The sequence below is a fragment of the Parambassis ranga genome, chromosome 15, assembly GCF_900634625.1.
Source record: "Parambassis ranga chromosome 15, fParRan2.1, whole genome shotgun sequence".
In the NCBI taxonomy this organism is placed as follows: domain Eukaryota; kingdom Metazoa; phylum Chordata; class Actinopteri; family Ambassidae; genus Parambassis; species Parambassis ranga.
In genome coordinates this window covers 17,028,760-17,043,953 of record NC_041035.1, presented here as the reverse complement: position 1 = coordinate 17,043,953, position 15,194 = coordinate 17,028,760, and the positions used below count along the sequence as shown (strand labels likewise).

The window sequence follows — 15,194 nt, the reverse complement described above, 5'->3', positions numbered from 1 at the left end:
TAGACAGACATGTGAGTTGCTCTGACATACCTGAACTGCCCCTCCTGCTTTCTGTTTGACCCTGTTTGGTTTCATGTTTAAATGAAGCCAAACAGGGGGTTTTGCTTCCTTATAAGCCCAAAGCATGGGTGAATCAGCCTGTTAGTCAAAGGGCTCTGCAGCTGAGCTGACCCAGCCAACACTCTCTGCTGCCCTGCGTCATCTCCAGTGTTTCCCCCTCTGGCTAGCTGACAAGCCAGACACCACAGCCCAGCGCATTGAGCAGCAATGGAGCAGCTCTGCTCATCTGTTGTTGAATATCTGCTTCCTGTCGAAGCCCTGGGTCACTCTGATCAGATCAGTCTGACGTATGCAGCCACTGTATTGGTGTAATATGGAGACTCCGCTCTCACATGTCATTCAGTTCTGCCAATACAACTTTTTGTTAATTAAGCTTCAAATGCCTGTAGGGTATGCATTCATTTTCAGTAAACAAACGGGTTTGTTAGAGATGTGTTATTCATTATTTCTGGGGATGGTAACATTACATCCATCCTAATATGTAGAATAGAATAGAATATACTTTATTAATCCCATGTTATTGTTTTTAAAACAGTGTCTTTGAATTAAAAACATGCGGGCCAGTGTCTCAGCAATATTTTCAATTCATACTATTGGCTTGACAATAATATATAAATAATAATATAAAACCACTCCATGTGGTGTTGATAATGCCAGTGGACACAGACGTTAGCTGAAATGGCTTGAATAATGTCTTAAACTAAATGCAGGAAAATTGTAGAGGTCTTGAAATGTGACTAGTATTATTGTAAGATAAGACAACCATGACATCTAATGTGTCTCTTGGGTCTTAGCCGCATAATTTACAAATCTACAAATAGGTATTCAAGAGGGCAGAACTGATTTCAGAGCGATGAGGACAGAAATGTGGCAAAACAGTGCATTTTAAAACTTAAAGGTAGGGTAGGAGATTTTGAAAACTCAGCGAGAGTCAGACAGATTTTGAAAGTAAACACACACCCCTTTCTCACAGGCATTACCTGAAGACGCGCTGTGGTCTGTGACTTGGGCCATCATGCACATACCTCTCTGGTGCGCAAAGAGCTGGAAGAGAGCAACAGGCCAATACTCCGTGCAGGGGCGCCTTGCATGATTGGCTGATGTTTTTAGCGTTTTATAGCTTCCACAGATGATTAAAGCGAAACTGCCGAACTAATTGGTTGATATCGGATTGTAAAGAGAAGTTACATTAATTTACCAAAAAGTGCATCAGAATGAAATCTCCTACCCTACCTTTAAAACTACACTACGAGGCTCATTCTAGAGTTTTTTTATATTTAAAGAATCCACTATTCATGGCTGTAACCCCCTGACATGCAAACAAATGTACAACTACAAATTTACACTTCACTTCTGCTACTGTGTTTTGTTTTCCCATTGTCTAGTCATGAGCTGATGTGGACCTCTACTTCTAGTAATTGTCATGGCTTTATTAGGATGGGACACACTACATGAGAGTGTCCGTCTAAGTGTGTGACCGTCACTGACATCTCATGTCCAGTTGCTTTGCCAGGACAGAACGTGATCCAACTCCACGCAGTTAAACCATGATTGTCATCTTAACTGGAGTGCCTAATTGAACAGACACTTAAGCCTGGAGCATCTGCCAAAACTACTTAGACCACGGATGGGAGTTTGTTGGATTTGTTTGCTTTCCAGCTGGAGTGGCTCTCACTTTTGTTTGAAACACAAAGGGATTTCTGGACAAGTATAAACTGTCTGCTTGTACATTGTTCATTTGGAGGCAGATCCGTATATAGTAACATTTGTGTTGTGGTGTGAAAATGCCACATATTCACACCAAAACACAAATCTGTACACCAGGTGTTGTGCATCCCAAATACTGTGGAGGTGAGGAAAGGTCAGTCTGAGACATCCTTACCTGATCCTTGCCTTCCTTCCAGGGTGACAGAGCAGAGAAACCCGTGCCTGACCTCAACATGGCTTCCTCTCCTAAATCGACTGCAGACACATCTGTCAGCGGCTGCTTGATTGGTCCTCACTTAGAAGTACAAAGAGCCCCACTGGAGGACGAGGGTGTTGGGTTTCTGTTATCTCAAGACCGGGGAAAATCTGTTGCCCTGTTCATCTTTTGTTCAAGGGGATAGGTGCTCTCCTTTCCCAAGGACGTGCTGTAGTCTGTCTGGCTAGTTTCACAGTGTTTAGACAACACACAGATTGTTTCCTACTTTGTTGTGCCTCTTGATTTTTCTTAATGCTGGCCTAAGTGCCTTTTTGGTCTGTTGGCAACAAAACAGCTGCTTTGGTCTTGTTCTTTATCAGACGGTCCTGAGCCCAGTTTTTGTCTGTCAGGACAGGCATTCGACCAGATAATTGATTTACTGTTTTGCTCATGCTGTGTTCAATAGTCCAGTCTTCCACTTGGCAGACTGCGGTGCCCTACTTTCTGAACTGTCTTCCAGAACACATGGACTTACAGTGTGATTGGTGCTGGGGAAGTTATGTCTTATGGATAGTATTTTAACTTCTTCAAATTTCTATTTACTTGACACTTATGATAAGGACTCGGTGAAGAGCTTGTGTAAAATACAACAGACCTTAAAAATGCTCAGGGGCTCACAGGAGAAATTGGAGTCTGATTTCCCCTCTTCTCTCCTTCCATGCTCTGGCTGGAATTCATTATTGATAGTTTTTCCGTGTTCTTAACCAATGCCAAATTAAGGGGAACATGTAAAAGGCTGCTGCCAAAACCCCCGCTTTGTTTTTCATTTACCTTCTGCTTTATTTGCATATTCATCCTCTACAGGCAATCAGCAGCGATCTTCGCTGTGGGCCTTTCATCTCTGCTCTGCCATCCTGACAGGCAGCTTTTCAGTATCACGACAGTTTAACTACGATCTGTGGATGAGGGGTGCTATTTCTCGTGTTAGAGTATTCTTTTTTTTTTGATCCACAGAGGATGTAATGTGTGTGACAGGGATAGAAAGAGGGCTTATGGATAAATATAGACTGATGCTGGATTTCATTAGTGTGGGTTTGTATAAATGTAAATGTAGACACTAGGTTTTGCCCTAAATGGTTGGCAAGAGAAAGCTTTGGCTGACGGAGCTTGTTGGATCTTTATGCATATGAATGTAGATGTCAGTTACATGAAACAAGGCCTTGCTTTGGGCATTATTACTACTTGGCAATGCAGTAAGGCACAAGGCTTTTCTGATGTAGATCCAAGATGTTGAAGGATAGGTTGACCCCTTCATCTCTTGGGACTCGACGATGCAGACCAGAGAGGAAGAAAAGAACCAACAACAACAGCAACTAAAGGGGCTGACATCCTGCTGCTTAGGAAAGCCCAGGGGCCTTGGTCAGTAGTCATTTGGGCCATGTGTTTGTGGAAGAATGACAAGCCATGCAAAAAAGCTCCATCGGCTGTTTTTCCTCTCGTCTTTTGTTTTCTTTGGTTGTTTTTGTGGTTGCTGTTTTGTTGTCTGCAGAGACAGAGGAACTCAGGGATGAGCGAGTTCCATAAAGAAGGTAGAGGGGGGGTTAGGAGCTGACTTGTCACCCTCAGGACCTCCCATAGGTTAATGACCGCAAACACAATGCTCTGTGATCAGATTAGATAGAGCACTCTCCCCCTGCTGCACTAATCAGCACAATAAAGGAGATAAAAGATAGAATTACCATACAGTGTTTTCACAGCCCAACATACATCTCTAATGTAGCTAATTGAAGCCCCTCTCTCATGTTTTGTAACTGGTTTACTATTTTGCCACTAAATCTGTAATTAGCCAACTTAGCATCTTTTCACCAGCCTTTAGCTAAATGGCAGCATTTATCTTTACAATGGACTCACCGTGCTTGTGTAAGCGCCAAGAGAACCTTAAAGACAAACACACAGCTGTCTGGATCTTTAACTGAGCAGCACATTCCTTCATTATGTGGTTGATTTTAGTTCTTTAGTCGTTTGAGATTAGGAGTTCGTCTTATGAAAGGGTCACTTGGGGTTTAGAGCTGTAAGGAAAGGAAGTCGGGGCTAATGTTATCTGGTGAAGCAAACCAAGTCTTTGCTGCTCTAGATAAGATAACACAGATTATACAATACCTCATGGTCTGTAATGGCCCCGTTGATTGGAACACATACAGGAAGTTTGCAACTTAGGCAACAGGATTTTAGTTAAAAGAGAGGGGGAGATACTAAGGAAAGGAGGTCTCGTCACACGGAGCTGCCATCACTGTGATCAAAGTGTTCACTTATCTGTGCCAGACATTGGCAGCCTTTGTTTACTCTCATGGGTTATATCTAAAAATTACCCCCTCCTTTTAACGATTTCTCCACTGCTCAACACAATGAATAGCAAAGTACAAAAACAATGACATTTTTATGTGTTTGTGCACTTTAGAGTGACAGGGTAGCAATAGTGCTCTCAACTCGGAGCTGATGCTTTAGTCACCTGCTTAAAATACATTCTCATTATCCAGTTCCACCCTTGTGTCTGGTTGTCTAATATGAAATAACTCTGTATGCATCATTACGCTGTTATCTGTCACAGCTGAAAAGACCTACGGTGACATTTTCAGACTATGAGAAGGGTCTTCACTTAAAGGTATTGTAAAAACTGAAGGAACTAGAGCTGCTTTACAGGCTTTAAGTGCCACCTGAAGGTGTTTTCAGGTAACACCTCCAACTGTCCAGACAAAGGAGAGGCGCCTACGCCTCAGCGTCTGACACCAGTGCTTTGGCACTGACCCTGCGTGGTTTGGATATCACATGTCTTATTCCTCTGCAGCCAGCAGTCACATTCAAAGGAAAGCTATAGAAAGTGTTGATGGAGGGAATAAAAGGTCCATGTTCAGATGACGGGACGTTTATGACTTTCCTGAAAGAAATATTTGTAGACCAGCCACCCACTTATTAGCGCAAGAGTGTAAGGTGCTTGAGGTGGAGTTGTGAATGACACGTTTTAGGTATAACTGGGGGTAACTGGAGTCGACCCTTTTATCACTCTCTGTGGCTGGGGTGTTTGTGAGTCTGACCTTCAGCAGGAGGAGGGGTTGTGTATTACATTGGTGGTGATGAGGTGTGGGAGTGTGGGAGTGTGGGAGAGGTTGTAACATGCTCTATATATGAATAAAACCACTGGATTTACTTCAAATGTTCTCTCTGTAGACTAATGTTTTTACCATGCAAATATAAAAGATATGCTTACCCCCTCAGGGCTGATTTATGACATAAAAACACATTATTGCACATGAAATGTTATTAGGTTTTTTGCAACAAACACCATCAAGATTTTTGTCACTTGTTACTATTGCACTGTATTTGCACTTAAAGTGTGATCAGTCAGAAGGACAGATGAATAACAGGTTTGTTGTAAATGTAGAGACGAAGGTTCTGTGCCCAGCAATAGTGCATTTTGTCCCACAGATCATAGCCTTGTAATATACTTTTATGCTCCAATTTCACAAACTGACAATAAAGACAAAGCTGTGACATTTCACAGACCAGTAAGACCTCCTTCAAGCAGACCCATCAAAGACGACCAGCGAAAGTTAGAGGAAGTCAACCAGCAAATCGTGGATAGAGGAAGCGGGAAGGGGTGTTTGGTAAATAGAAGTAGTGTCATTATAGTCAACATCAATCACACAGGCAATAACAGAGATGTGAATTTATACGCAATGATGATAGGGGGAAAAAACACCTGGGGAAGCGGCTGCCAGACTTTGGCAGTGGCTGATGCCGTCTCAGTGTTGGTGTGAAAATGGGTCCGATTTGAAATGGAAATGGCCCCTTTCTCTGGTGGGTGTTATTGGTGAACGGTCCTTCTGTTGATTGAATTGTAGCTTCCTGCGTCAAGTTTCTGCATAACATTGAAATAGGCTCTCCAAAACGCATTCTTCTCTTTGTAAAGGTCACTGTTAATGTGGAAAATGCCAGCATGTTGTATTTAGACACATTCATCAATGTGACTGTATTTGACTTGCAGAGCGTATTCTGTCTTTACAGTCAACATATCCACACCCCCCGCCACCTATAAAGTATTCTATATCCTTACACTAATATGATATATATACTTTTATATTGTATTTATGGATTGTTTTGCATTTAATTATCTTCATTTCTATCTGTGAGATTTCTCTCTGCTGTGACAGTGACCCAGTTTCCCCCACAGTGATCATTAAAACTTCATCATTATCAGCAGCATTTCTTTCTATCATGCCCATCACCTAAGTATTTGCCATGGGAAGTCTTGATTCTAAGCAGATATACATTCCATATAAATTGTTTTAAACATTCCCTCAATGTTGCACTAAGTAGACTGTAAAAATGGAGCCAGAATTCTGCCAGATCCATTAAAGTTCAGAGTACGATGCAGCATGCAGCCGCCCCCAGCTCTCTCAGGATAGGGAAACCCCAGAGGAGGCTTCATTTAACCCCTTAGGATTAGTGCTCATGCCTACTTTAGCATTGGTAAAAGGGAAAACATCTCAGCACATCGAGTCAGTAGGGACTCATGCTTGCTCTACTGGCTTCCCACACAAAAATGGACAAAGAAAAAAAAAAAGTGAAGCCTTTGCTCTGACTTGAATAGGGCTAGATGTGTGCCCAGCCTGTTTTACCATTTGCCCTTCACAGTACATTACCAGACCCAAAAGACGAGGCCGTAATCTCAACAATATATTCAAAGTGAGTACATGGAGCTTGCCTTGAATATTTTTTCAGTGTCAGTTAGTCCACTCAAAATGGGAAGCAAGATTGACACAAATGTCTGCAGCATAGCATCCCAGTAAAGGAAATGATGGACAGGATTAACCCTCAGCCTTCCTTAATTGTGTATTCTAAGTAGACTTTTCAGTCTGGCAGTCTGGTTGTATTTCTTTATGAGCATGTTTTTTCTTTTCTTCTCCCTCTCTCTGTGTGTCTCGTAATTCATATTCTCCTTACATGTCTTTCCTCTGTCAGATAGCATAGCCACAAGTAGAGGCGGTAAGGCGGCTGAATGGACGCCTGGCACTGCTGCAGTGTGATGTCAGCTACAGCTTACCTAATGTGTTGCAGCCCAATGATGCTTTTGAAAAGTGGTAGAAATGCGCACAGCTAGCAAAAGCACCAAAACACACCCATGATTATTGTTTTGAAGGCAAAATTATATGGGTCGTCTCTGAAGAAAAAGTCTTATGCATCACTCTTTGTGGAGCCTGCTGATGCGCCTCCTTTAAGTCCTGATTGCTGCCAGGCAATTTCAGGCCAGATTGTACTTGGTTTTACATAATGTTTGTTTGGAATGTGACATTAAGGGGTCGCTTTCTAAGCAGCATTATGAAGCTCTTTGTGAAAAGGTGGTGCCTTGTTAGTGGAATTCTGGAGTGCGGAGACAGTCCGGTGCGGTGTCAGAGGGGGCACGATCTCTTTTACAAGGGTCCCATGCAAAGACGAGGAGGCTCTGTCTGTTGACTTTAGCCCTCGGCTGACATTCCCATGTGTTTGTCTAGGCTTTCATCAGGGCCCTGTTCAAACAAACGGCAGCAACTGAAAACACATTCTCTCACTAGCTCACAGTAAAGTACATACACACACACATCATGACACATGGATAGACTTTGATTTGACTTCATGGCAACAGGTGATGCCCCAGAGTGGACTCGTAGCAACAGCAGCTGTATTATGTGTCCAGGGCAGTTCTTGTAAAAATGACATTGGACCTTTGAGTGTATTAACAGCTGTCTAAAATTTGGAGGGATATTTGTCTCTAGCAGCTTCTCCTGCTGCCAGAAGATGGTAAGATAAGATACTAAAGGACAGGTAATGTGTTTCATTTTTAAAAATGAGTTACAAACAGCTGTGTTTTTTATTGAACGTATACTTTTTTTCTGAGCTGGAAGCTGTTGGAAAATATCTTCTAGTCAAGCAGGATGAGTGTCTTCTTCTGGTGTGAATTGTGCGTCTGTGCGGATGACTTCCCATCCTGCCAAATTTCACGCCTGCTCCGGCACCATGGAGGTGCTGTAGGAGGAGCAGAGGAACGTAGGGTGTCCTGCTTGCAGCAGTAAGGGTGTGTGGGTTGAGAGTGACATCACAGAACAGGGAGAGTGTCAACATCCCACTGTGGTTGCAATATGGAGACGCAAGAGTTTTGTAAACCAGGTGCAACCCACACCTGCATGTGTTCCTTCCACCCTGCTTAATTAGAGTTCAGTATTCTCCTAATGAACATCCTCGCTCTTGTCTCTTCTGTGTGTGTGTGTGGGAGCCGATGGGCTCAATTGGGAATTATCTAGCATTCCCTTGAGAAAGCCTCTTTTGCCTCCTCTCTGTTTATCCACAAGAGCATACACTCTTCTGTGTCAGCTGCAAAGACTCAACAGCCCATTACTGATCTCCCAATCTATTGTTAAAATTGATTCTGCGCGAATATGACTGCATGTTCATTTTTTTTTCTTAATCTTACTTTCCGTGTTGATACACCAATGTAATCTCAGAGTTAGCAATTAATGCCTGGCATAAGTGAGTTACAGTTCACTGCATTCACTGTGGTTTGCAGTGACAGCAGGAGACTTTTTTTTGCATGGTGCAGAGAGACACAGTTCTTTTCTGTCACAAGATCTTTGAGTGGGTTGTTGGGGATCAGTCACATCATTCATTAGATCTGAAGCTGAATGTGTCAAAAGTAATAGAAGAGCATTCACTCCCACCCTTACTGTAGTGTGACATCGTTGTCTATGATGTGCAGTCATCTGCTGGGTTATAATTGGGGCAAAGGCTGCTGATCCCCTGCCTGCTTCTTCTCAATGCAGTGACATTGAATCCTCCACAGAGACTCACACATAGTGTGTGATGTTTCTCAGAGTCTGACAGGCATTTGAGGATTCTCGCATATTCCGCCGTCAGTTTACCTGAGCCACTCTGTGTGTCTGTTTTTGTCAGTGTGAGATGTGTGTATGACTGTGGGGATACAAGTGTCAGGCATCAGTTTACACCACATATGGTCCGCTATGGGCTCGGCATGTGATGTCAGTAAACTACAACAAAAGAAAAGTTTTCGCTCACGGACTCTTCAGTTTTAGCAACATAAGGTTATCGAGCCAGATAAGGTCTTTTATTAGTTCCATACAAGTTTGTTTGTCCGATTGCTCCCAGTGACTCCATTATCACGTGGCCAGCTGACCTTGCCCCTCAACAAACTCTCTTCCCCTTATTCACACATGTTTCCATGGTGACCAGGCTGAATTACCCAAAACAGCATGGACTAGTAGAAGCTTTAAACTGCCAATGTAGTCCACAACAATCCACAATATGCCTGGGACATGGTTTTATGTGCTGAAAGTGAAGCATCAAAGGCTTGCAGCACAGTCTGGTATCTTTATGTTTTTGATTGCTGTCTAGGGACCCATAGGAGGGTTAGTATTGTTATGAGAAAAAGAATCCTCAGTTGTGTTCTGCTTTAACCAGGAAACAATTGGCAAGCTCCGAAATGTGGCTGCTTATTTCAGAGCCAGGATTTCTTTGGTCATTTGAGTGGGGCCTGATGGAATAAGTAACAGGTTGCACTATGAATTTAGAGCCCCACTGGCTCATCTGTTTACCCATTGCCGGTGGGCTATTTCTGTCATATTGGAATACACAGTGGTCAGAGTTTCTCCTGAGCTGGAGCTCTTGTTGGCAAATGGGATATTAGCTGCCAGAGACGCACACACCCACTTCACACACTGGCACTGCAAAAAGGACACAGTCAGTGATCAAGCACCAGTTCTGTTTATTGTGACTGTGCATTCATAAATTTTGGGGTGTGGAACCTTGCAGACCTGGACATGTGACAAAATTTATAGTTACACCTTCCCCTGTGGCTGTATAGCACATATAGTATGCTATGAGCTTAACATCACTTTTACACATGCATAGACATTTGCAGAGACCTGAACTGAATATGATCATAATTAACTACTACAGCGTGCACAAGGTTAAGCACATACACTCAATAAACCATAATATACTCACTCAGTTTTAAGTTGAGAGGAGGAAAATGAGCTACATCAGGAGAACGTTTTTTTAACGAGTTTCTTTTTTCTTTGTGGTAGGAAAAGAGAAAATAACTCCTACATTAATCATTCACCAACATGTGTTTATGAGAGTTTCTTATTATAAAACTCCACCAAAGCACTTTACTGTACATGTAACCTGCTATGCCAGATGGTTTGTTCCACACAACATCTTGTGAGATTCTAGGTACCTCCTCAGAAACTTTAAATACTAAATGTGAGCAAATGCAGGAATTCACCAGAGCCATAGTGTGTTTGACTTAAGATAAGAATATTTACATAGGTGCTTATTGTGAGGGGTGGATTGCTAGTGTCAGTTTAACTGTAGAATACAGTAAGTTTCCAAATCTGCCACTCTTTGCAGCCTGTAAGATAGGGGAATACTGTTCTTTACTACTGCTGTCAGTCAGAGGATTCAAAAGGGCTTTTGAGCTCCTTTAAGTATTTAAGTAGCTCTTAACATTCAGAAAGATTTTTGATAACATGTCCTGCAAAAATGGTTCCTTTCTTTTAAACTGACTGTCTTTATGTCCGTTTCCTATTCTATAGCAAGGTGGACTGAAGTACGTTTAGCCGGTAATATCAACACATCCTCACACATAAATACACTGTAGGTGGCACTTTTGATTGCGTGGGTTGTCCGCTTTAATTCCACCAGGTTGCACATGGAAATTGCAAAAGAGACAGTTTCTCTCATTAGCTTGTCAGTGTTTGTAGCGCTTCTGCAGGTGTGTCTGTGGCTTCATGGTGGCCATGGTGAGATTGGCTGTGTGACTGTAATTACTAATTTAGCTAAAGTGTGGTGAAAACAAACAGAGCAGGAAAAGCAGGAATGATCAGACGATAGCTCCCTCCAGCTGCCTCCAGTTCTAATCTGCTCAGGTAATTCTCCTCAAACCCATTGAGTCCATAGAAGCGATTGAATTTCAATGCATCTGTGATGAGATAGGGGGGGGAAGGAAAAAAACAAAAAAACAACCCACCTTAGCACTCAAATGGATTGGTGAGCAGATGCTTGGTCAAAGTGACATGTGATAAGTGCTCTGGCAAGCTGTAAGTGAAATCTTTATGCATGTTTCAGTGTATGTAGTTGTGCTGTCACTGCCCATCCTTCATATGGACCCTTTCATTTGCAGTGCCTCTCAGAGCAAGCAGCTCTCACAGTCCACCAAGCACCTGTGACCTTTCTGATAAAGTGTTGTGTTTATTTAAGTGACTAGTAACTGTCTGCTGGAGAAATGAACTAAGCATCTCCGCTACTTCTGGTGCTTCATTAGTACTGACCTGAGTGGCCTCATATGGTAATTTCTTGGTGAAATGGATTTTAATTTGTACTTGCAAAGATAATAATTTTAAAGCCTTTTACTCACAAGTAAAAATATGGATCTAAAGTTGAGTTGGTGCCAAAGTTAAATATGAGTGTCCTGTTGGTACGATTCAACTATTAATAAATAAAATGTGTCTTGTAGCATCCACAGAGCCATTCTCTACCCTTTATTCTCTTATTAAGCCACAGAAACCAACAACCTTAATTTGTACGTGCTCCGACATGTATTTACTAGAAGGGGTAAATGCAGTCTTTTATCATTGTAGTGGTACAGTTTTAGTGCTTGCGCATGCACTATGCTGCATGTTTCACACCCTGCCTAAAGATTATGTGTAAAGCAGGCTGCATTTTATTGGAACGGCTGCTTCCTCTTTATTAGAACAGAAAGCACCTGACAAATTTTACACCTTGTGGAACAGTGGTCAGTTAAGATAACACTCTCTCAGAAGGAAAGCAATCACATTTACTTATTAGTGGCCTCTTTAATCTTTGAAGTGTAATGTGAATACACAACCACACATCTAATAAACCATTCTCTAATAAAACCGGAATAATTACTATTCCTTTTATCTGTGCTTTGTCCCAGGTCATGGTAACAAGCAGGTGTTTCCATTAAGACTGCTTCCACAAAGCACATTTTGAACTGTTAAACCACCTCTCTCACTGTATTAGCCATGGCACCAGCAGGCTATGGTAGCACATGTAGAGCAGTGAAATCCTGGCTTGTATTTAGCCTGTTGTGTGTAGTAATGTGAAGCCCCCCTAATTGGATTCCAGGGGAGAATCTCTGAAAGCACTCTCTACGTTCTGCCCCACAATTGTCTGCAGGTCAGAGGGCAGGTTTCAGATTTGCATGCAACTTCCAAGAAAGAAAGAATGTTTTAAGGCAAGTGTTTCATTTAAAGCAGCAGCCGAAGCAGTTGGAATGCTGCGCAATATCTCTTCATTCCCCACACAAAGTGGCCTCAGCCACCTTCAATTATTTCCCTCCTCACTTCATCTCACTGTATGCATTTTTCATCTGTGACGATCAGGAGCAGCCGGCGCCTTTCAGCCGAGACCCCCACACCAATCACCTCGGAGCAAATCTCTGTAAAATGGGGGACTCAAGATGCTATCCAAACATCTGAAATTGATGGCAATCAGGAAATTGCCATCTTAAGTGCAGTGGTAATGCATCAGTAATGGGTTGTGATCATAACTAGAGAGCTTCGGATCAGAGTAGCTAAGCCTATTGTTTCTCTGAACAAAGCAGGGTTAAGGGAGGCTTGGGTGACTATTCTAACTCTTTCTCTCCTTAAGATGAATTTCCCTGAAGCAAAGGGCTAATCCCCCCCTCTTCCCAGTCTAGGTCTCGCTCACTCAGCCATCAGGTCTTCTCTTGTGCATGCATAGCATCATTAGCTGAGGGTCAGTCCTGCCCTGTCTTTAGCCCCCTGTGAAGTCCCTGTTGCTCTTTTTAAGAATGGTCACTGTTTCCAATAGCATTAACTCTTTGCCTGTTGAACTGGAAAACTCCTAATTCCAGAATCTTAAGGAGTTTTTAATCCTCCTGACCGAAGACTCATTAAACATGGTGATGAGACAGCCCATGTGTGTGTGTCTACACAATTGTCTAATACTAGCAGTGCTGCTATTAAGTATTAGAACCTTTGTAGTTAGGTCTCATTAATCACTTTCTTCTGTTTTTCCTTAAACGTCATTGTCAAGTCTTATCGGCATAATAGAGGTCAGATAATTTAATACTGTTACATGGCTTCAGAATAAGGCACTTTATTATTGTGGCACCAAGACTGAATGTGGATTGTAAAGGTCTGGGGTGTGTGTGTGTGAGTGAGCAAGCTAGCTGTGTCTTGGTGTGTTGCTAAGTAATGCTGTTGATGTTTTTTAAGACCCTCCTAAAAAACAAAATGCTTCATCTCAAGGGGTATCCTTCAAAACATTTAAATTCAAATGGTTGAGGACAACTACACTCACTAATAGTCATTAAAGTATATCAGGGCACACTGAATATTAATGTGATTATTAAAAAAATGTGATATTTGGCTAGAACAGACAAACAAAATCTTGCTCTTGGTCTGTTGTGGGTTTGTCTGTGTGGCTGTTATGTTCTTCTCAGCACAAAGGCAGGAGCTCTCAGAGGGCATTAATGCTAAATAGAAATTGGATTTAACAGCAACACATAGATGTTCTTTCAGGACGATTAGGGCTGCAGCCAGGCATGGTGTCCTTCTACACTTGCCTGTTTAGTGTGCGATTAAGCCACTCTGAACCTGCACATTCACGTTCCCTTCCTCCAGCAAAGTGTTTTTGAAACCCCTCTTCTTCCCCCTTGAGAGTTTGCAAAGTGATACTCTTAAAAATCCAACTGAGGGGGTGTCTTTGAGACATATTTTTGTTTGATCAACCAAAGTGGCAGTTCAGATTAGTCTCCTTTCTTATGAATTGTTCAAAATCTGTAACAGTTGTTACTGGTCCCAAGAGCTCTTATTTCATTAGCATCAATCGTTTTTCATGAGGTGGGAGTGGTGCACTGGTCAGGTTTTAAGGACTTTATCACTGGAAAAGTGATGCTTTAACATTGAGCTGGACTGTAAATAGCCTGCTTATACTGTAGGTGGAACAAATGTCCTGTTGTACTAACTCACAATCTGGCCCTACAGCATTATTTATATAATGTAATCATTTGGGAAACAAGGACATGCAGTATTCCGGTGGGTGACTGCAGAGCTGCTAGCCACAGAAATAATCACAAGAATATGGCGGAAGTTTAGTTTCTCGTTGTTAATTTTGAAAAGTGGCATGTTTTAAAATAAGCTTGAGTTATGGGACGTGAATTAGACAGGAAACAATATAAGACTGGGTTTTATGTGTCATTTTATATCATTAACCATAAAGAGTTTGTGTGCTCTGCTTTTATGTTAGTATGTACACTGGAACTGTTTACTTATTAGACTATATATGACCCTCATGTTTTATAGTTTTTAGGCAATACATCTTCTGCAGGAGCACAATTACTGCACATGCATCATTTTTACCAGATTGCAATGTCTGCTGCCACCTTAAATCATGTGTGGTGCCACATCACATCCTACAACCAGTAAACCCTTCTCATCTGGAAAGAATCTGAGACAGAATGCAATCAGCTGATATGTTTACCAGTGCATGGCCCCGTGGTATAACCTCCATCTAAATGGGACCATTTGCACATGGAAGTAACAACCAACAACAACGACGCTATGGTTCATGTAACAAAGTAGATTTTACATTTTCAGAATTTAACATAAATAACGGTAAAAAAAAAACTAATTATTGACAATTACACTGAGGTTTCTCTTCGGCTGAGTAGCAAACCTATTGCCTTTTTATAATCAAGACATGACATGAAATAAACAAACATTTTTTTTTGCTTTGCACTGAGGATCCATTAAAACCCACCTCTTAAAATTGACAGGATGGAGTCCCATTGAGAGCCGTTAATATGATTCAGTTAAGTTCCTCTACGTAAAGTCTCTTACCTATCAGTATGGTCTTATTTTGCTTGTCTGCTCTACTTCCAAACAAATCCCCAGTATGTGTGTAGTTCAGAAACGAAACCTAGTGTAGCCTAGTCAAGGGGAACAAGAAACGGAGTGAAAGTACCTCCAATGTTGCCCCACTTTGTCAAAGTTCTGTCATGATTTTAGGAGGCAATTAATCTCAGAGGAAATAATTGAGCTTGTCCTGCCAAAAATACTCAAGTACAACTTGAAAGATGACACAGAGTAGAGTAAACATGGAAGCTGATGGCTTGTGTAGTCGTTAATTAGGC

General features: G+C 41.9%; 1 protein-coding gene across 5 annotated transcripts in view; it reads left to right on the top strand.

Annotated features, from left to right (window-relative positions):
* The window catches only part of macrod2 (mono-ADP ribosylhydrolase 2), a 353,444-nt gene that overhangs the window by 69,905 nt on the left and 268,345 nt on the right, over positions 1-15,194 (top strand). The window lies entirely within an intron of this gene.